We start from the raw sequence: 20173 nt of genomic DNA on the forward strand, positions 1-20173 counted from the left end.
CCTTTCTCTCTCCCTTTCTCTCTCTCTTTCCCTCTCCCTTTCCCTCTCCCTTTCCCTCTCCCTTTCTCTCTCTCTTTCCCTCTCTCTTTCCCTCTCTCTTTCCCTCTTCCTTTCCCTCTCCCTTTCCCTCTCCCTTTCCCTCTCCCTTTCTCTCTCTCTTTCCCTCTCCCTTTCTCTCTCTCTTTCCCTCTCCCTTTCTCTCTCTCTTTCCCTCACCCTTTCTCTCTCTCTTTCCCTCTCCCTTTCCCTCTCCCTTTCTCTCTCCCTTTCCCTCTCCCTTTCCCTCTCTATTTCCCTCTCCCTTTCCCTCGCTCTTTCCCTCTCCCTTTCTCTCTCTCTTTCCCTCTCTCTTTCCCTCTCTCTTTCCCTCTCCCTTTCCCTCTCCCTTTCCCTTCCCTTTCCCTCTCCCTTTCTCTCTCCCTTTCCCTCTCTCTTTCCCTCTCTCTTTCCCTCTTCCTTTCCCTCTCCCTTTCCCTCTCCCTTTCCCTCTCTCTTTCCCTCTCCCTTTCTCTCTCTCTTTCCCTCACCCTTTCTCTCTCTCTTTCCCTCTCCCTTTCCCTCTCCCTTTCTCTCTCCCTTTCTCTCTACCTTTCCCTCTCTATTTCCCTCTCCCTTTCCCTCTCTATTTCCCTCTCTCTTTCTCTCTCCCTTTCCCTCTACCTTTCCCTCTCTATTTCCCTCTCCCTTTCCCTCTCTATTTCCCTCTCCCTTTCTCTCTCCCTTTCCCTCTCTATTTCCCTCTCTCTTTCCCTCTCCCTTTCTCTCTCCCTTTCTCTCTCCCTTTCTCTCTCTCTTTCCCTCTCTTTTCCCTCTCTTTCTTTCCCTCTCCCTTTCCCTCTCCCTTTCTCTCTCCCTTTCTCTCTCCCTCTCCCTTTCCCTCTCTTTTCCCTCTCTTTCCCTCCTTTCTTCCTTTCCCCTCCCTTTCCCTCTCCCTTTCTCTCTCCCTTTCCCTCTCTATTTCCCTCTCTATTTCCCTCTCCCTTTCTCTCTCCCTTTCTCTCTCCCTTTCCCTCTCTATTTCCCTCTCTCTTTCCCTCTCCCTTTCCCTCTCCCTTTCTCTCTCTCTTTCCCTCTCTCTTTCCCTCTTCCTTTCCCTCCCCTTTCCCTCTCCCTTTCTCTCTCCCTTCCCCTCTCTATTTCCCTCTCTATTTCCCTCTCCCTTTCTCTCTCCCTTTCTCTCTCCCTTTCCCTCTCTATTTCCCTCTCTCCCTCTCCCTTTCCCTCTCCCTTTCTCTCTCCTTTCTCTCTCCCTTTCTCTCTCTCTTTTCCCTCTCTCTTTCCCTCTTTCCCTTTTTCCTCTCCTTTCTCTCTCCCTCTTTCTCTCTCCCTTTCTCTCTCTCTTTCCCCTCTCTCTTTCCCTCTTCCTTTCCCTCTCCCTTTCCCTCTCCCTTTCTCTCTCCCTTTCCCTCTCTATTTCCCTCTCTCTTTCCCTCTCCCTTTCTCTCTCCCCTTTCTCTCCTCTCCTTTCCCTCTCTATTTCCCTCTCTCTCTTTCCCTCTCCCTTTCCCTCTCCCTTTCTCTCTCCTTTCTCTCTCCCTTTCCCTCTCTATTTCCTCTCTCTTTCCCTCTCCCTTTCTCTCTCCTTTCCCTCTCTCTCCCTTTCCTCTCCATTTCCCTCTCCCTTTCCCTCTCCATTTCCCTCTCTCTTTCCCTCTCCCTTTCTCTCTCCTCTTTCCCTCTCTATTTCCCTCTCTTCCCTTTCCCTCTCCCTTCCCTCCCTCTCTCCCTTTCTCTCTCCCTTTTTCTCTCCCTTTCCCCCTCTCTATTTCCCTCTCCCTTTCCCTCTCCCTTTCTCTCTCCCTTTCTCTCTCCCTTTCTCTCTCTTTCCCTTTCTCTCTCCTTTCTCTCTCCCTTTCTCTCTCCCTTTCCCTTTCTCTATTTCCCTCTCTTTTCCCTCTCCTTTCTCTCTCCCTTTCTTTCTCTCCTTTCTCTCTCCCTCCCTTTCTCTCTCCCTTTCCCTCTCTATTTCCCTCTCTATTTCCCTCTCCCTTTCTCTCTCCCTTTCTCTCTCCCTTTCTCTCTCCCTTTCCCTCCCTCTCCTTTCCCTCTCTATTTCCCTCTCCCTTTCCCTCTCTATTTCCCTCTCTTTCCCTCTCCCTTTCTCTCTCCCTTTCTCTCTCCCTTTCCCTCTCTATTTCCCTCTTTCTATTTCCCTTTCCTCTCCCTTCCCTCTCTATTTCCTCTCTCTCTTCTCCCTTTCCCTCTCTTTCCCTCTCCCCTTCTCTTTCCCTCTCCCTTTCTCTCTCTCCCTTTCTCTCCCTTTCCCTCCATTTCCCTCTATTTCCCTCTCCCTTTCCCTTTCTCCCCTTTCCCTCTCTATTTCCCTCTCTCTTTCCCTCTCCCTTTCTCTCTCTCCCTTTCTCTCTCCCTTTCTCTCTCTTTCCCTCTTTTCCCTCTCTCTTTTCCCTCTCCCTTTCTCTCTCCCTTTCTCTCTTTCCCTTATTTCCTCTTTCTCTCTCTATTTCCCTCTCTTTCCCTCTCCCTTTCTCTCTCTATTTCCCTCTCCCTTTCCCTCTCTATTTCCCTCTCTCTTTCCCTCTCCCTTTCTCTCTCCCTTTCTCTCTCCCTTTCCCTCTCTCTTTCCCTCTCTATTTCCCTCTCTCTTTCCCTCTCCCTTTCTCTCTCCCTTTCTCTCTCCCTTTCTCTCTCTCTTTCCCTCTTCCTTTCCCTCTCCCTTTCCTCTCTCCCTTTCTCTCTCCCTTCCCTCTCCCTTTCCCTCTCTATTTCCCTCTCTCTCTTTCTCTCCCTTTCTCTCTCTATTTCCTCTCTTTTCCCCTTTCTCTCCCTTTCCCTCTCTTTTCCCTCTCTATTTCCCTCTCTCTTTCCCTTTCTCTCCCTTTCCCTCTCTCCCTCTTTTCCCTCTCCCTTTCTCCTCCCTTTCCCTCTCCCTCTCCCTTTCCCTCTCCCTTTCTCTCTCCCTTTCTCTCTCCCTTTCCCTCTCTCTTTCCCTCTCCCTCTCCCTTTCCCTCTCCCTCTCTCTTTCCCTCTCTATTTCCCTCTCTCTTTCCCTCTCCCTTTCTTTCTCTCCCTTTCCCTCTCTTTCCCTCTTTTCCTTCCCTTTCCCTCTCTCCCTTCTTCCCTCTCCCTTTCCCTCTCCCTTTCCCTCTCCCTTTCCCTCTCTCTTTCCCTCTCTCTTTCCCTCTCCCTTTCTCTCTCCCTTTCTCTCTCTCCCTTTCCCTCTCCCTTTCTCTCTCCCTTTTCTCTCTCTCTTTCCCTCTCCCTTTCCCTCTCCCTTTCTCTCTCTCTTTCCCTCTCCCTTTCTCTCTCCCTTTCTCTCTCTCTTTCCCTCTCCCTTTCCCTCTCCCTTTCCCTCTTCCTTTCTCTCTCCCTTTCCCTCTCCCTTTCCCTCTCTTTTCCCTCTCTCTTTCCCTCTTCCCTTTCCCTCTCCCTTTCCCTCTTCCTTTCCCTCTCCCTTTCCCTCTCCCTTTCCCTCTCTCTTTCCCTCTCTCTTTCCCTCTCCCTTTCTCTCTCCTCCCTTTCCCTCTCCCTTTCTCTTTCCCTCTCCCTTTCCCTCTTTCCCTTTCCCTTCCCTCTCCCTTTCTCTCTTCTTTCCCTCTCTCTTTCCCTCTCCCTTTCCCTCTCTCTTTCCCTCTCCCTTTCCCTCTCCCTTTCCTCCCTCCCTTCCCTTTCTCTCTCTCTTTCCCTCTCTCTTTCCCTCTCCCTTTCCCTCTCTCTTTCCCTCTCCCTTTCCCTCTCTCTTTCTTTCCTCTCTCTTTCCCTCTCCCTTTCCTCTCTTTCTCTCTCCCTTTCCTCTCCTTTCCCTCTCCCTTTCCTCTCCCTTTCTCTCTCTCTTTCCCTCTCTCTTTCCCTCTCCCTTTCCCTCTTCTCTCTCCTTTCCCTCTCTCTCTCTTTCCCTCTCCCTTTCCCTCTCCCTTTCCCTCTCCCTTTCTCTCTCCCTTTCTCTCTCCCTTTCCCTCTCCCTTTCTCTCTCTCTTTCCCTCTCCCTTTCTCTCTCCCTTTCTCTCTCTCACTCTTAGAAATAAAACCGTTGACTCTGGGATCTATATCAAGCGCTGCTGTAAGGGTTTCTGCATCGACATCCTGAAGAAGATCGCCAAGCACGTCAAGTTCACCTACGACCTCTACCTGGTGACCAACGGAAAACACGGCAAGAAGATCAACGGCACCTGGAACGGCATGGTGGGAGAGGTGGGCCTCCGGAGCTGCAGCTAGTCTGTCTGTGTATGACGGTGTCATGGGGGTTAGCTACCTGTGTCAGTCTGTCTGTTTAGCAGTCTGCAGGTATCAATCTGTCAACTGTATCTTATGTTTGTCTGTCTCTGTTTGTCTGCCAGTGTCTGTGTCTGTCTGTATCTGTGTCAGTGGCTATCCCAACCGGAACCATGCCCTCTGTTATTAACTTGGAGCCACCTGGAAGGAAAACTCATTCTGAGTGACTGATAGACAGACGTTCCACTTGCATGTCACCAGTTTGTTCATTTGGGCATCAGCTAATGTCAGTCAGGTTAAGTACCTCACTCAAGGGTAAAGAGCAGTCTACCATGGAAGTCCAGTTTGTGTTATAAAGATGTTGCGTAATCGACATTGGTCCCAAGGTAAGGTTGTTGTCAGTTCTAATATACAGCAGTAGCAGCAGCTGCACTGAGGCAGAGAGCAGCAGAGTTTTTAGTTTACAACTTTTTTACAAACTTCAGGAAAGTTCTAATGTTGCCCCTCACCTTGGTAACAGTCCAAAGGCTGTGGGTAAAAATACGTAGTGGGAGTTTACTGTAGCAGAGGATGTTCTGGTTGGAATAACCTTCCACTGTCATAGACAGGACTACATATCCACTGTCATAGACAGGACTACATATCCACTGTCATAGACAGGACTACATATCCACTGTCATAGTCAGGACTACATATCCACTGTCATAGACAGGACTACATATCCACTGTCATAGTCAGGACTACATATCCACTGTCATAGACAGGACGACATATCCACTGTCATAGACAGGACTACATATCCACTGTCATAGACAGAACTACATATCTACTGTCATAGTCAGGACTACATATCCACTGTCATTTACATTTACATTTAAGTCATTTAGCAGACGCTCTTATCCAGAGCGACTTACAAATTGGTGCATTCACCTTATGACATCCAGTGGGACAGTCACTTAACAATAGTGCATCTAAAACTTAGGGGGGGTGGGGTGAGAGGGATTACTTAACCTATCCTAGGTATTCCTTAAAGAGGTGGGGTTTCAGGTGTCTCCGGAAGGTGGTGATTGACTCCGCTGTCCTGGCGTCGTGAGGGAGTTTGTTCCACCATTGGGGGGCCATAGTCAGGACTACATATCCACTGTCATAGTCAGGACTACATATCCACTGTCATAGACAGGACTACATATCCACTGTCATAGACAGGACTACATATCCACTGTCATAGACAGGACTACATATCCACTGTCATAGACAGGACTACATATCCATTGTCATAGACACTATCCACTGTCATAGACAGGACTACATATCCACTGTCATAGTCAGGACTACATATCCACTGTCATAGACAGGACTACATATCCACTGTCATAGACAGGACTACATATCCACTGTCATAGACAGGACTACATATCCACTGTCATAGTCAGGACTACATATCCACTGTCATAGACAGGACTACATATCCACTGTCATAGACAGGACTACATATCCACTGTCATAGACAGATAGTCAGGACTACATATCCACTGTCATAGACAGGACTACATATCCACTGTCATAGACAGGATACCACTGTCATAGACAGGACTACATATCCACTGTCATAGACAGAACTACATATCTACTGTCATAGTCAGGACTACATATCCACTGTCATAGACAGGACTACATATCCACTGTCATAGTCAGGACTACATATCCACTGTCATAGTCAGGACTACATATCCACTGTCATAGACAGGACTACATATCCACTGTCATAGACAGAACTACATATCCACTGTCATAGTCAGGACTACATATCCACTGTCATAGACAGGACTACATATCCACTGTCATAGACAGGACTACATATCCACTGTCATAGACAGGACTACATATCCACTGTCATAGTCAGGACTACATATCCACTGTCATAGACAGGACTACATATCCACTGTCATAGTCAGGACTACATATCCACTGTCATAGACAGGATTACATATCCACTGTCATAGTCAGGACTACATATCCACTGTCATAGACAGGACGACATATCCACTGTCATAGACAGGACGACATATCCACTGTCATAGACAGGACTACATATCCACTGTCATAGACAGGAGTACATATCTACTGTCATAGTCAGGACTACATATCCACTGTCATAGTCAGGACTACATATCCACTGTCATAGACAGGACTACATATCCACTGTCATAGACAGGACTACATATCCACTGTCATAGTCAGGACTACATATCCACTGTCATAGACAGGACTACATATCCACTGTCATAGACAGGACTACATATCCACTGTCATAGACAGGACTACATATCCACTGTCCTACTACAGTATAATCCGCATTGACAGTATTTTCAGCCATTTAGCAGACTCTCTTATTCAAAGCGTATCTCACACTCTTAATGACCCCAGATCTGCACACGACGACCGCATGGATCACATAGATGCCTCTTGACTTACACAATGCATCAGAGCTGTGCACAAAAGAGAGAAAGAAGTCACTGCAGGGTTAAAGTTGGTCCTCTCCATTTTGTGCTGACTTCATTTTGCTCACTGGTGTCGGCATTGATGGAGGGAAGGCAGCCACTAATCCTCGTAATCCAAAATATTTGAGGCAATACTCTTGATTACGTGAGTTTGGCTTCAAACATCGACAGACGTGAACACAGAACACACACGCAAGAGTTCTCGCTCGCTCGCTCGATCGCAGTACCACCCACACAGGTCACTTTCATAACGGAGAGAGTACAAGCCGTGGGAGGGAGAATACGGAAAGCAAGAGGAAGTGGGTACACTGCTGGACAGACTTGCTCCCCTTGGGGGGGACACACACACTAACACAAACAAATGCTTGGCACGCAAACCTACAGACCACAGGTAAAGGAAATAGTCTCACTCCCCCTCTCTTTCCCTCCCTCTGTCATTCATATTCACACCTTATGAACTCAGTCAGTTCTGTCCCACTTTACCCCGGCGCTTTAGGGCCCAGGTATTTAGGGCTAAATATACCTGGAGAGATGAAGGGGCACGAAGGGAGGGATGGAAAGCAAGGAGGGAGGAGAGGAAGGAGGAGGCAATGGGGTGGCTATTTCAAGCTGCCATGACCCACTCTGCTAACCCAATTCTCCCTCCCTTGTTCTGTCTCCCCCCCTCGTTCTCTCTCTCTCTCCCTCCCTCGTTCTCTCTCTCTCTCTCTCTCCCTCCCTCCCTCCCTCGTTCTCTCTCTCCCTCCCTTGTTGTCTTTCTCCCTCCCTCCCTCGTTCTCTCTCTCCCTCCCTTGTTCTGTCTTTCTCCATCCCTCCCTCGTTCTGTCTCTCTCTCTCCCTCGTTCTGTCTGTTCTGCCTTCCTTCCCTCGTTTTGTTTCTCTCTCCTTCCCCTCCCACACTGTGGATCACAAGTCTCCACTTGGACTGTTCTTGATGTGTAGACACTGTCTCTCATTGACCTTTCTCTTTCTCTCTCTCTACCGTCTCTCTCTCCACCCCTCTCTCTCAGGTGGAGACAAAGAAGGCCCACATGGCTGTGGGCTCCCTCACCATCAACAAGGAGAGGTCAGAGGTCATTGACTTCTCGGTTCCCTTCATCGAGACAGGCATCAGCGTCATGGTATCCCGTAGCAATGGCACCGTCTCGCCCTCTGCCTTCCTCGGTGAGTGTGACCCACAAACAAACTCTGCCAACGCTGCCAACTTTACAGTATCACCCAAATGTTCCATCCAGTGTGTACTGAGACTGAATTATAATGTGCTTAAATCTCTCTTTCTGTCTGTCTCATTCCCCTCCTATATTTTCCTTCTTACTCCCACTCTCTCTGACGTCCTCTCCCTCGCCTCTATCTCACTCACTTTTTGTTTCTCTGTGTTCTCTTCATTTGCATATTTTTATCTTACTCGCCCTCCCTCCGTTGGCCTTTCTCTCTCTCTCTCTGCCTCTCTCTCAGAGCCCTTCAGTGCTGATGTGTGGGTGATGATGTTCGTGATGCTGCTGCTGGTTTCGGCGATTGCTGTGTTTGTGTTTGAGTACCTCAGCCCTGTGGGCTACAACCGCTGTCTGGCCGACGGTAGAGGTGAGAGGGTCTGGCTCTACACCGGCACGAACGTCTCTCTCACAATCGCACACACGCGCACACACGCACACGCGCACACACACACACACACACACGCACACGCACACGCACACACACACACACACACACACACACACACACACACACACACACACACACACACACACACACACACACACACACACACACACACACACACACACACACACACACACACACACACACACACTGCTTTGCACAGTGTCCTTCCCCAACTCCCACATGGCAGCCAGTAAACTCTGATCACCCTCCTCCCTAGCCCCTCCTCCCCAGCCCCTGCCCAGCCCCTCCTCCTGTCCTCCTTCACCTCTCAGAGCCCAGTGCAGGTGAAGTCTCTTCTCATTGATTTCAACACGCCTCCCCTGGATCTTCATGTATTTTAATGTGGGCCCTGTGTTTTGCATGCATTTCCATATTCTCAGGAATCACATGTCAGGCCTGACAGGGATGGGCCCGTTTTTATTACATCTCCCAGCTTAAAATAAATAATCAACGTCTCTCCATCCTATTCATGATGGGACTATATTTAGAGACCATATCTTTTTTAAATCTCTCTCATCCTTCATGTTCTGGAGAATAAGACCCTCTTTCCTAAAGCATTGTAGGAGTGCTATTGTTAGCTGGTCATACACTAGTCTTGGGAATTCAGTGTTTGTGCGAATTGGATCAAGTGTTGGATTCCAACTAGTGATACTCATGGTGGCTACTTACAGGACAGTAAATACAACTGATGTGCCAAAAAGTATTATCATGATGGATTCAATCTTGTGTGGTAGTGACAGAACTACAGCACACATATATTCAACAACAATAGGCATACTTAGTAGTGGACTAAAGCCTCATCTGCACTACACTACAATTATCAGAATGACTCAGCACCATGGTCCAATCATTCGTGTTCCTCCTGCTTCCCTAGCCACATTGTGCTTCATGATCCTACAGCTAACCACAACATAACTACAACACTGAGACGCCTCCCTGAGACCACTGCTCATTGTGATCACTACCTGTCTCTCCATCAGAGCCTGGAGGGCCCTCCTTCACCATCGGCAAGGCCATCTGGCTGCTGTGGGGTCTGGTCTTCAACAACTCTGTCCCAGTGCAGAACCCCAAGGGTTGGACCAGTAAGATCATGGTGTCGGTGTGGGCCTTCTTCGCTGTCATCTTCCTGGCCTCCTACACTGCCAACCTGGCAGCCTTCATGATCCAGGAGGAGTATGTGGACCAGGTGTCTGGACTCAGCGACAAGAAGGTAAGGCCTGTCATTAAACTTCATTCGTCCTTTACTCGCTCTTTCTTACTAGCTCTCTCCTCTCCTTATCTCACCTCCATTCCATCTCACTGTCCATCTTTCCTTGATTCTCTTGATTTCTATCTCTCACTCTGTCCTCTGCCTGCCACCACTTTCCTCACGCCATCATTATTTCTACACCTCTTATCTCTCTCTCTTGCGCCATCTCTGTCTCTCTCTCTCCCTATCTCCTCCCCTCAGTTTCAGAGGCCCAATGACTTCTCCCCTCCGTTCCGGTTTGGGACGGTCCCTAACGGCAGCACGGAAAGGAACATCAAGAACAACTACAAGGAGATGCATGGCTACATGATCAAGTTCCACCAGAAGAATGTGGATGAGGCCCTGTATGGTCTGAAGACTGGGTGAGCAGGGGGAATGGGGTCTTAGACTGGGTGAGGAGGGAGAACAGGACCTTAGACTGGGTGAGCAGGGGAATGGGGTCTTAGACTGGGTGAGGAGGGGGAATGGGGTCTTAGACTGGGTGAGGAGGGAGAACAGGACCTTAGACTGGGTGAGCAGGGGAATGGGGTCTTAGACTGGGTGAGCAGGGGGAATGGGGTCTTAGACTGGGTTAGCAGGGGGAATGGGGTCTTAGACTGGGTGAGGAGGGGGAGCAGGACCTTAGACTGGGTGAGGAGTGGGACTGGGGCCTCAGACTGGGGGAATGGGAGAATGGGGCCTTATACTTGGGGAATGGGGGAATGGGGCCTTAGACTGGTAGAATTAGGGAATGGGGCCTTAGAATAGGGCCTTGGACTGGGGTAATGGGGCCATAGACTGGGGGAATAAGAGGAAGGGTGCCTTAGACTGGGGGAATGGGGCCTTAGACTGGGGGAATGAGGGAATGAGGCCTGAGACTGGGGGAATGAGGGAATGGGGCCTTAGACTGGGGGAATGGGGCCTTAGTCTGGGGGAATGAGGGAATGGGGTCTTATACTGGGGGAATGGGGGAATGGGGCCTTAGACTGGTAGAATTAGGGAATGGGGCCTTAGAATGGGGGAATGGGGCCATAGACTGGGGGAATAAGAGGAAGGGGGCCTTAGACTGGGGGAATGGTGGAATGGGACCTTAGACTGGGGGAATAAGGGGAATGGGGCCTTAGACTGAGGGAATGAGGGAATGGGGCCTTAGACTGGGGGAATGGGGCCTTAGACTGGGGGAATGAGGGAATGAGGCCTGAGACTGGGGGAATGAGGGAATGGGGCCTTAGACTGGGGGAATAAGGGGAATGGGGCCTTAGACTGAGGGAATAGGCCAGCCTTAGATTGGGGGAATGAGGAAATGGGGCCTTAGGTTGGGGGAATAGGTGAACATATATTCTATTTTACTTTATGTATTTTTTTATATCTTCGTTGAATTATTCTCCTTGTTTGTCATTAAAAGCCCTAGTTTTATTCATTTCCCAGCACAACAGTGTATACCATTATACAGTATGTGACAACTGTAGCCCTTGGCAAAGCAGGCAAAAGTCTATTATCCTTATCACAACATTAGGGCTACTTAGCAGGCTAATTGGGATGAGTAGTTACAGTGTAAAGCTGGGCCAGAAGTGATTACTGTAAATTCTCTCGTTAGTAAACTGGACGCCTTCATCTACGACGCAGCAGTGCTGAACTACATGGCCGGGAGGGACGAGGGCTGTAAGCTGGTGACCATCGGCAGTGGGAAGGTGTTTGCCTCCACGGGCTACGGCATCGCCATCCAGAAGGAGTCTGGCTGGAAGAGACACGTCGACCTGGCCATCCTTCAGCTCTTTGGAGACGGTGAGATTGGTCCTCAGTTAGAATTACATACAGTTTGACTTCATGTATTTCAGCCAGGGAGTCATGCCATTTTACTGAGGGTTTTAATGGTGTTCTTTGATGGAAAACAGCCAGGTTTTTCCGGTCAGATTACTTGCCTTCATCTGAAGAGAAATGCAATAAAACAAAAAGATTGGGAAATTATTTGAGAGTGTGCTGTCGTCATTTTACCCCATGGAATTGTAAATGACTGTGTACTTTTGCAATACTTGCCAACTGGCTAAAATATAGAACACACAATCCTACAGGTATTGTCTACAGTGCCTTGCGAAAGTATTCGGCCCCCTTGAACTTTGCGACCTTTTGCCACATTTCAGGCTTCAAACATAAAGATATAAAACTGTATTTTTTTGTGAAGAATCAACAACAAGTGGGACACAATCATGAAGTGGAACAACATTTATTGGATATTTCAAACTTTTTTAACAAATCAAAAACTGAAAAATTGGGCGTGCAAAATTATTGAGCCCCTTTACTTTCAGTGCAGCAAACTCTCTCCAGAAGTTCAGTGAGGATCTCTGAATGATCCAATGTTGACCTAAATGACTAATGATGATAAATACAATCCACCTGTGTGTAATCAAGTCTCCGTATAAATGCACCTGCACTGTGATAGTCTCAGAGGTCCGTTAAAAGCGCAGAGAGCATCATGAAGAACAAGGAACACACCAGGCAGGTCCGAGATACTGTTGTGAAGAAGTTTAAAGCCGGATTTGGATACAAAAAGATTTCCCAAGCTTTAAACATCCCAAGGAGCACTGTGCAAGCGATACTATTGAAATGGAAGGAGTATCAGACCATTGCAAATCTACCAAGACCTGGCCGTCCCTCTAAACTTTCAGCTCTTTCGCAAGGCACTGAAATATCCAATAAATGTCGTTCCACTTCATGATTGTGTCCCACTTGTTGTTGATTCTTCACAAAAAAATACAGTTTTATATCTTTATGTTTGAAGCCTGAAATGTGGCAAAAGGTCGCAAAGTTCAAGGGGGCCGAATACTTTCGCAAGGCACTGTATGTATGTTATATGGTGTATATAGTAAGGTTGTGTCCCACCTTGGTTGAGCACCAGTCAGAGCTGCATTCGAAGCCATATAGAAGTCGTTTTTCTCTCTGCAGCTTGTCTGTGCTGGAGCCACTTTATCTGGGTGTGTTCCAGCCTGTCTTGAGGATCCTGGACCAAGGCCCCTCCAGGCCCCACTATAGTGTCCTAGTTAGAGGTGCCAGTAAAGCTGCTGGTGTATTCTACACTCTGTGGACAAGGGGTGTGTGTGAATGTGGGTCAGCTCTATGAAGACTGTGTGTGTCGGTCTCTGTGTCTGCCTACTGAATGTACAGGTGTGTTTTAAGACCTGTTTGTAAGCTTTGTATAAGGAGTGTGTTTTCTGTATTTAGGGATCGGTGACAATACGTTATTGTGTATGTGTATAGTATACAGTTTCTTGTAGAATGTCTTGTGTGTGAATATGGGTCATCATCTTGTGCTGTCTCCTGTGTACAGCCAGCCAAAACTTAGCAAGTGACCCTCAATGTCACATTGACACGCCCCAACATGCACTCCTCTCAGTGTGACCTAGATTGAGAAAGTGATCCTCACGTGCTGAGAGACCAGGGGCCTATGATGGGTGCAGACGCGGGCCTGGCTGGTTTGATGATAAGGCTCGCAGACAGTCACTTAGAGCATAGGAGGATGCCTAGGGCCCTAGGGAGCTCTGGTCTCGCAGACGCCACCGAGCCCCATCTCTCACACCAGTCGCCCTTGTCGTCCAGGAGCCACGCAGGCGCAGCAGGCAGTGGGCCCTGTGTTTGATCATCTCTGTGTGTGTGTGTGTGTGTGTGTGTGTGTGTGTGTGTGTGTGTGTGTGTGTGTGTGTGTGTGTGTGTGTGTGTGTGTGTGTGTGTGTGTGTGTGTGTGTGTGTGTGTGTGTTCATGCACGGTCCGCCAGAACTAACTGCTGCTGATGTTACACAAGGTGACCCACAAAGAGACAGATAGAGACTCTGGGACATGGCTGGACACGTAGACACACACATCATGCACGCACACTAATATTTCCATATACTCACGCGCACACATTGGTCTATTTGCTGGATCTGAAGTGTGCTGTCATGAATATGAAAACTGGGATGTAATTGTAAAACTATATTCATTAAATTGCCACCAAAGGCTTGCATACATTAGCCTTTAAGTGTTTGTCCTCTACAGTTTTAGTTATCGTTTTCAGACCTATATTTTCAATTGTCTTTCCCTACTTCTCATCTCTATACCTTTTCTCTGCTCACTTTGCATAAATCTCCTGTTCCAATATTTATCCTCTTGCTACATCATGTCCTCCCTTCTCCACACCCTTCTCCTACTCCCTCCTTTCTCTCCCTCCACTCCTCCCTCCTTCTCCACACCCTTCTCCTACTCCCTCCTTTCTCTCCCTCCACTCCTCCCTCCTTCTCCACACCCTTCTCCTACTCCCTCCTTCTCCATACCCTGTCCCCACTCCTCCCTCCATCCGCCTGTTCCCACTCTCCCTCCTCTTCCCGTCCCCACTCTTCCTTGACTCCTCCCTCCATCCTGTCCCTCTCTCCAGGTGACATGGAGGAGTTGGAGGCCATGTGGCTTACGGGGATCTGCCACCATGAGAAGAACGAGGTGATGAGCAGCCAGCTGGACGTGGACAACATGGCCGGCGTCTTCTACATGCTGGGGGCGGCCATGGCTCTGTCGCTCATCACCTTCATCGCCGAGCACGCCTTCTACTGGCAACTGCGCTTCTGCTTCATGGGCTACTGCACGGGCAAGCCAGGCTTCGTCTTCTCCATCAGCAGGGTGAGCCAGTCCACTTCAGACACCCATAGTAACTGTCTGCACACACTCATACATGGCTGTTCAGGTTTTCTTCCTGTGGTCCTGTGATCTGCATCTGCGTCCTTTGGCATCTTTTTAGAGTTATGACCTTCATCATCAACCTCACATCCTCAACTTTACTGTCTCTAATACCCAGTACATGAGAGTGTTTTATTAAAGGTAGTCAGTCCATAAGGAAACCTGGTCAAGTAGAAGGCTTATCGGCCCTGATAGCAGAAATCAGCATGTAGTTTATGTCCACAGTGGCCAACCAATGCCAAACTCTGAGTTTAGTTTGAACACAGACAGCTTTCTCCTTTTGTTTTGATGCTAATGCCCGTTTCACATCCGGGGTAAATATTTACAAAAAGTTGAGCCAAAATCAATTGTTCACTCGGCCGGAGAAATGAGGGTAGATTACTGGTTCTCCTGGGAGCAAAGTCACCCCGAGGTATTTGATTTGCAGTCCAACTGTTTTGACATGGCTCCAGTGTAACTCACCAAGGTGAAACGCTCGGGGTTATCCACGTAGCCCATGTACGACAATGCCACACAATCCATTGCTCTTTCATTTGAAAACCAGGGCAGAGAAAAAACAGTTGATTATTTTGTGTCTAGTGTTATAGTGTCAATTTTAGTATGTGTTTGTCAGTGTGTTGTTTGGGTGTGTATCCATGACAGTTGGCTTGTCATTCCAAAGACAGATTGGTCAGTAAGCGTTGATGATTATACCATTAGCATTTGTATGAGGACAAGAATGAGGAAAATTAATGTTTGTATTTGTGTGAGGTTCCATTATGACATGCATTCATGATATTATTTCCTAGTTGTTGTGACAGTAAATATCTGGATGTGACCCTTGAATACAGCTCAATCTTAGAAAAAAATGTTCCAGAATGCCTCTCCGGCTGTCCCTATAGGAGAACCCGTTTTAGTTCCAGTCAGACCCTTTTTGGCTGCAGGTAGAACTATTTTGGGGTCTTTGGAACTCAAAAAGGTTCTACCTGGAACCAAAAAGGGTTCTTCAAAGGATTCTCCTATGGGGACAGCCGAAGATCCCTTTTAGGTTCTATATACCACCAGAATATTCAGAGGAAACAACCTACAATATGTTTATTTATTAGAATTCATCGCCACATACCAGATTTTCAAGGGATAATTAAACAACAATTGTCACTGATCCCTCCGGAACTTTCATCACTCACACCTGGCCCCTATTCCCACTGATTAGTAATTGTATATATGTACCCTTTGGTTTCCATTGGGCTGTCCATTATTGTTCCAATGTCCGTTGGTGCGTGTGAGTACCTGTGCTGTGTGTTTTGGGCTTTCGTGCCCTTGTGCATTGCGCAGATGATTACAAGTCTCGTCCCGTGTGATAATCATTGTGTGCGTGTGTATTTATTACAGGTACTCCTCGCTCTTTTGTTTGGGTTTCAACACCGTGTTTCGTGTACGTGTTTGTTTGGTCTTTGTCCCGTGCCCTTACACGGCACGCATTTGGGTCGTAATTTTGAAAAAACGAATCATTGTTACCGATGTGAGGGAAAGGATGGTTTATTCTCTTTTCACAATCCTGGGGTGAAGGCTTCACATTGGTTCATTCTCATTTAGTTTGATATTTTCCGTTGACGCCCCTTTCCCTGTGCCACTGGACTGATCCTGTATCTTCATTTCACAGCATACTCCAATAAACTGTACTATTATTACCGCAATTAACATTTAAGCTCAGCACTGTACGAATGAGAACTCTGTCACAGCTGACTGGAGTCTAGTGTCCAAGCCCATGTTGGTTACAGTTTCCCCCCTCTGCGCTGGTGAAAAACAGTAAGCAGGGCTTCGTTAGCCAAGGTGTTCCTCTTCCACCTGCAACACTGTAACTAATTCATCACACTGATTTAAGAAACCATCTAATGACGTTAGCTAAGAGTTTAGATAAGTACTGTAAATATATTAAACCTAATTGCTGCATCTTCAAATGGTCACATGGTAGTATTATTAGCATAAAGCCACATATAGGCTACTCAAGGACAGGGCAGCTAGTGAATCGTTGAATTTGAAACCACATGTACACTCTGTAATAAGTTATAGATGGTTGGTGCCTCCATGACTTTACATTTCTAAGGCTTAGGCCAGAGCTATTACCATTCACACGTCCCTGCCCAAATACTCCCAGAGACAGTCTGGGACTGTTTACTTTATGTGGGCATGTGGAGTATCTCAGTTGAGTATGAAGCACCATTGATGATGTGAAGGCATTCTGTTGTTTTGTTGATTCATCTCTGCTAACAGCTCAAACGGAGCACACATGATATCGTCTGACATTGCCAAGGGTTGAGGGTTGAGTAAACACAAGGACAGCATGTCACAGAGAATATGGGAGAGTCAGTAGCAGTGCGTGGGTAAAATCACTGGGGAAGCCAAGCCAGAAAAAAAAGCCATATTACAACCTATGTGTTGAGATAATTGCGTTTGCTCTATAACTTGTTAGTTCACATGCCTTGCCACTGTGATATAGGCCTAAAACCGAGACAATAAGAAGACACAGTGGCAGAATCATTTCAACCGCACCTTTGTTTCATCACAAAACCAGAGAGCAACATCTGTCCGATAAAGTCCACAAAGCATATTGCATGTAACAAAAAGCTGCATAACCTGCAGCATGGTCAAGCAAGTTAATGTTTTCAACATTTTCGGACTACTAAACGACTACTGATTTAGAATCACGTAGAGTTCCCGCAAGTCACAAAGAAAACAGGAGCTGCCTCCACTATTCCAGCACCATTTCAACTTCAACATTTCAACACCATCAAATCACCTAATACATGATGTCTGTCTAATACAGTGACAACTAAAAGATACCAAAAAACAATTTAGTCCAATCAACAGAAGATAAATATGATGTGGCTGTCCACAATTCAGATTTGTGTGTGTAGAGAAACACCAATGCCATCCTTCTCTCTTTCATGTTGACGAAACCGTCTATGACTTACAGTACACACTCTTAGTTTATGTTGTCCTAGGCTATCTGGCTAAAGTGCTCGCTCGCTAGCCCAACTTCCTTTCATGGGCAACATTAGCTAGTTAACATTAGCCTACTACGTCTGGCTACATATTGAACTTCCATCCTCTCAGTTCAGGGGAATTTATGAATTTATGGTTAGATCAGAATCACTGTATATTCATTGACTAGTACGGAGATGAAGTAAAACCACAAGTCCAAATCCCTATCTCCATCCATGGCTAGTTTAGAAAAGGGACAATTTTAGCTTGCTAGACAACAACACAACGAGATGCAACAATTCAAGTTGTTACTGTCAATGACATATTTCTCTCGATGTGATGTGATTGGTGGGAAGCCAAATCCAAACTGGCTTCCCTTGACACTTTGTTTTGGTGCCCCAGGACCATTCACATTTGAGCTCACTCAGTTTACCTCAACACTGATTGGCTATTATTTTATATGTTTTTTTTATCAAGGGAGGAAAAATGCTTGATGGCTTCCATTGCATTCAATGCTAAGGGCGGCAACAATGTCATACTCTTTATGACCAGACAGCATCTGATACTGTAGATGACCTACACATACAGAGACAGGGGGGCGCTATTTCGCTGATGAAAGAGTTGACAAGGAACAAGGTTGGCATCATGGTTGTCATGGCATCAAGGCTGAGAGAGAGGACAGATGACATGAAAATGACCCTGTTAAGGAATCATTGCCATTGACCAGTACACCTTTGACCTTTAATGGCGGCCAAAGGGTCCTATTAACTCTGCTGTCATTTCCCAGACAAAATGTTTTACAAATCATTGGGTCAGATTGATTTGATCCCACTCATCCATCTGTCACACCTCGTTCACCCCACTTTCCATTCATTTGTATTTGAATATTGTATTATACATCACAGGATGCAAATAGCAGGGTTTGTCTTTCTGTCATCATTATGTCAGTGTTTCATGGCCTCATCCTCTCTCTGGAGGCTTATGTTATGGCGGTCTACAGTCGATGCCGGGGGGTATTTATTAACTGACACGGGGTATTGTTCAGCTGAATTCTAATCACATTGATTGAAGGTATTGACCGCTGAGACCCACAGGGCTTTACTGCATCTCTGTCATTATCAATCATCTCCCCATCCTCTCCTCTCTCCTACTTTCTCATGCTCTCCTGTCTCATATACCCACATACAGTAGAAATACGTTAGATGTATTACATTCAGTCCATGTGAATCTGTATTTTACCACTTAATGGAAAAGCGATAAGCAAGGAGTCAAATCCAGACTAGAAGTGGACACTTTACTTATCTCTGTTTACACTACCGGTCCAAAGTTTTAGAACACCTACTCATTCAAGAGTTTTTCTTCATTTTTAATATTTTCTACATTGTAGAATAATAGTGAAGACCTCAAAACTATGAAATAACACACATGGAATCATGTAGTGATTAAACACAAAAAAGTGTTAAAATATATTTTATATTTGAGATTCTTCAAATAGCCATCCTTTGCCTTGATGACAGCTTTGCACACTCTTGGCATTCTCTCATCCAGCTTCATGAGGTAGTCACCTGGAAGGCATTTCAATTATCAGGTGTGCCTTCCTAAAAGTTCATTTGTGGAATTTCTTTCATTCTTAATGTGTTTGAGCCAATCAGTTGTGTTTTGACAAGGTAGTGGTGGTATACAGAAGATAGCCCTATTTGGTAAAAGACCAAATAAGCAAAGAGAAATGACAGTCCATCATTACTTTAAGACATGAAGGTCAGTCAATATGGAACATTTCAAGAACTTTGAAAGTTTCTTCAAGGGCAGTCGCAAAAACCATCAAGCGCTATGATGAAACTGGCTCTCATGAGGACCACCACAGGAATGGAATACCCAGAGTTACCTCGGCTGCATAGGATATGTTAATTAGAGTTACCAGCCTCAGAGATTCCAGCCCAAATAAATGCTTCACAGAGTTCACGTAACAGACACATGTCAACATCAACTGTTCAGAGGAGACTGTGTGAATCAGGCCTTCATGGTTTAATTGCTGCAAAGAAACCACTACTGAAGGACATCAATAAGAAGAAGAGACTTGCTTGGGCCAAGAAACACGAGCAATGGACATTAGACCGGTGGAAATCTGTCCTTTGGTCTGGAGTGCAAATTTGAGATTTTTGGTTTCAACCGCCATGTCTCTGTGAGACGCAGTGTGGTTCCCACTGTAAAGCATGGAGGAGGAGGTGTTATGGTGTGGGGGAGCTTTGCTGGTGACACTGTCTGTGATTTATTTAGAATTCAAGGCACTCTTAACCAGCTTGGCTACCACAGCATTCTGCAGTGATACGACATCCCATCTGGTTTGTGCTTAGTGGGACTATCATTTGTTTTTAAACAGGACAATGATCCAACACCACTCCAGGATGTGTAAGGGCTATTTTACCAAGAAGGAGAGTGATGGAGTGCTGCATCAGATGACCTGGCCTCCACACTCACCCGACCTCAAGCAAATTGAAATGGTTTGGGATGAGTTGGACCGCAGAGTGAAGAAAAAGCAGCCAACAAATGCTCAGCATATGTGGGAATTCCTTCAAGACTGTTGGAAAAGCATTCCAGGTGAAGCAGGTTGAGAGAATGGCAAGAGTGTGCCAAGCTGTCATCAAGGCAAAGGGTGGCTATTTGAAGAACCTCAAATATAAAATATATTTTGATTTGTTTAACACATTTTTGGTTACTACATGATTCCATATGTGCTATTTCATAGTTTTGACTTCTTCACTATTATTCTACAATGTAGAAAATATCAATATTAAGAAAAACCCTTGAATGATTAGGTGTCCTTAAACTTTTGACCAGTAGTGTAGATATTCTGTGTAGTGCATGTTCCACGGTCTAATGTTCAACTGTTGCATAGGCTATGTACATGCCTGTGTTATTTATCAGTCTCTGTTTCCCTCTCATTCT

At 46.5% G+C, this 20173-nt stretch overlaps 1 pseudogene; it reads left to right on the forward strand.

Annotated features, from left to right (window-relative positions):
* Positions 1–20173, forward strand: part of LOC124015089 — a 154244-nt pseudogene that overhangs the window by 126233 nt on the left and 7838 nt on the right.

Source organism: Oncorhynchus gorbuscha, linkage group LG26 (assembly GCF_021184085.1).
Source record: "Oncorhynchus gorbuscha isolate QuinsamMale2020 ecotype Even-year linkage group LG26, OgorEven_v1.0, whole genome shotgun sequence".
In the NCBI taxonomy this organism is placed as follows: domain Eukaryota; kingdom Metazoa; phylum Chordata; class Actinopteri; order Salmoniformes; family Salmonidae; genus Oncorhynchus; species Oncorhynchus gorbuscha.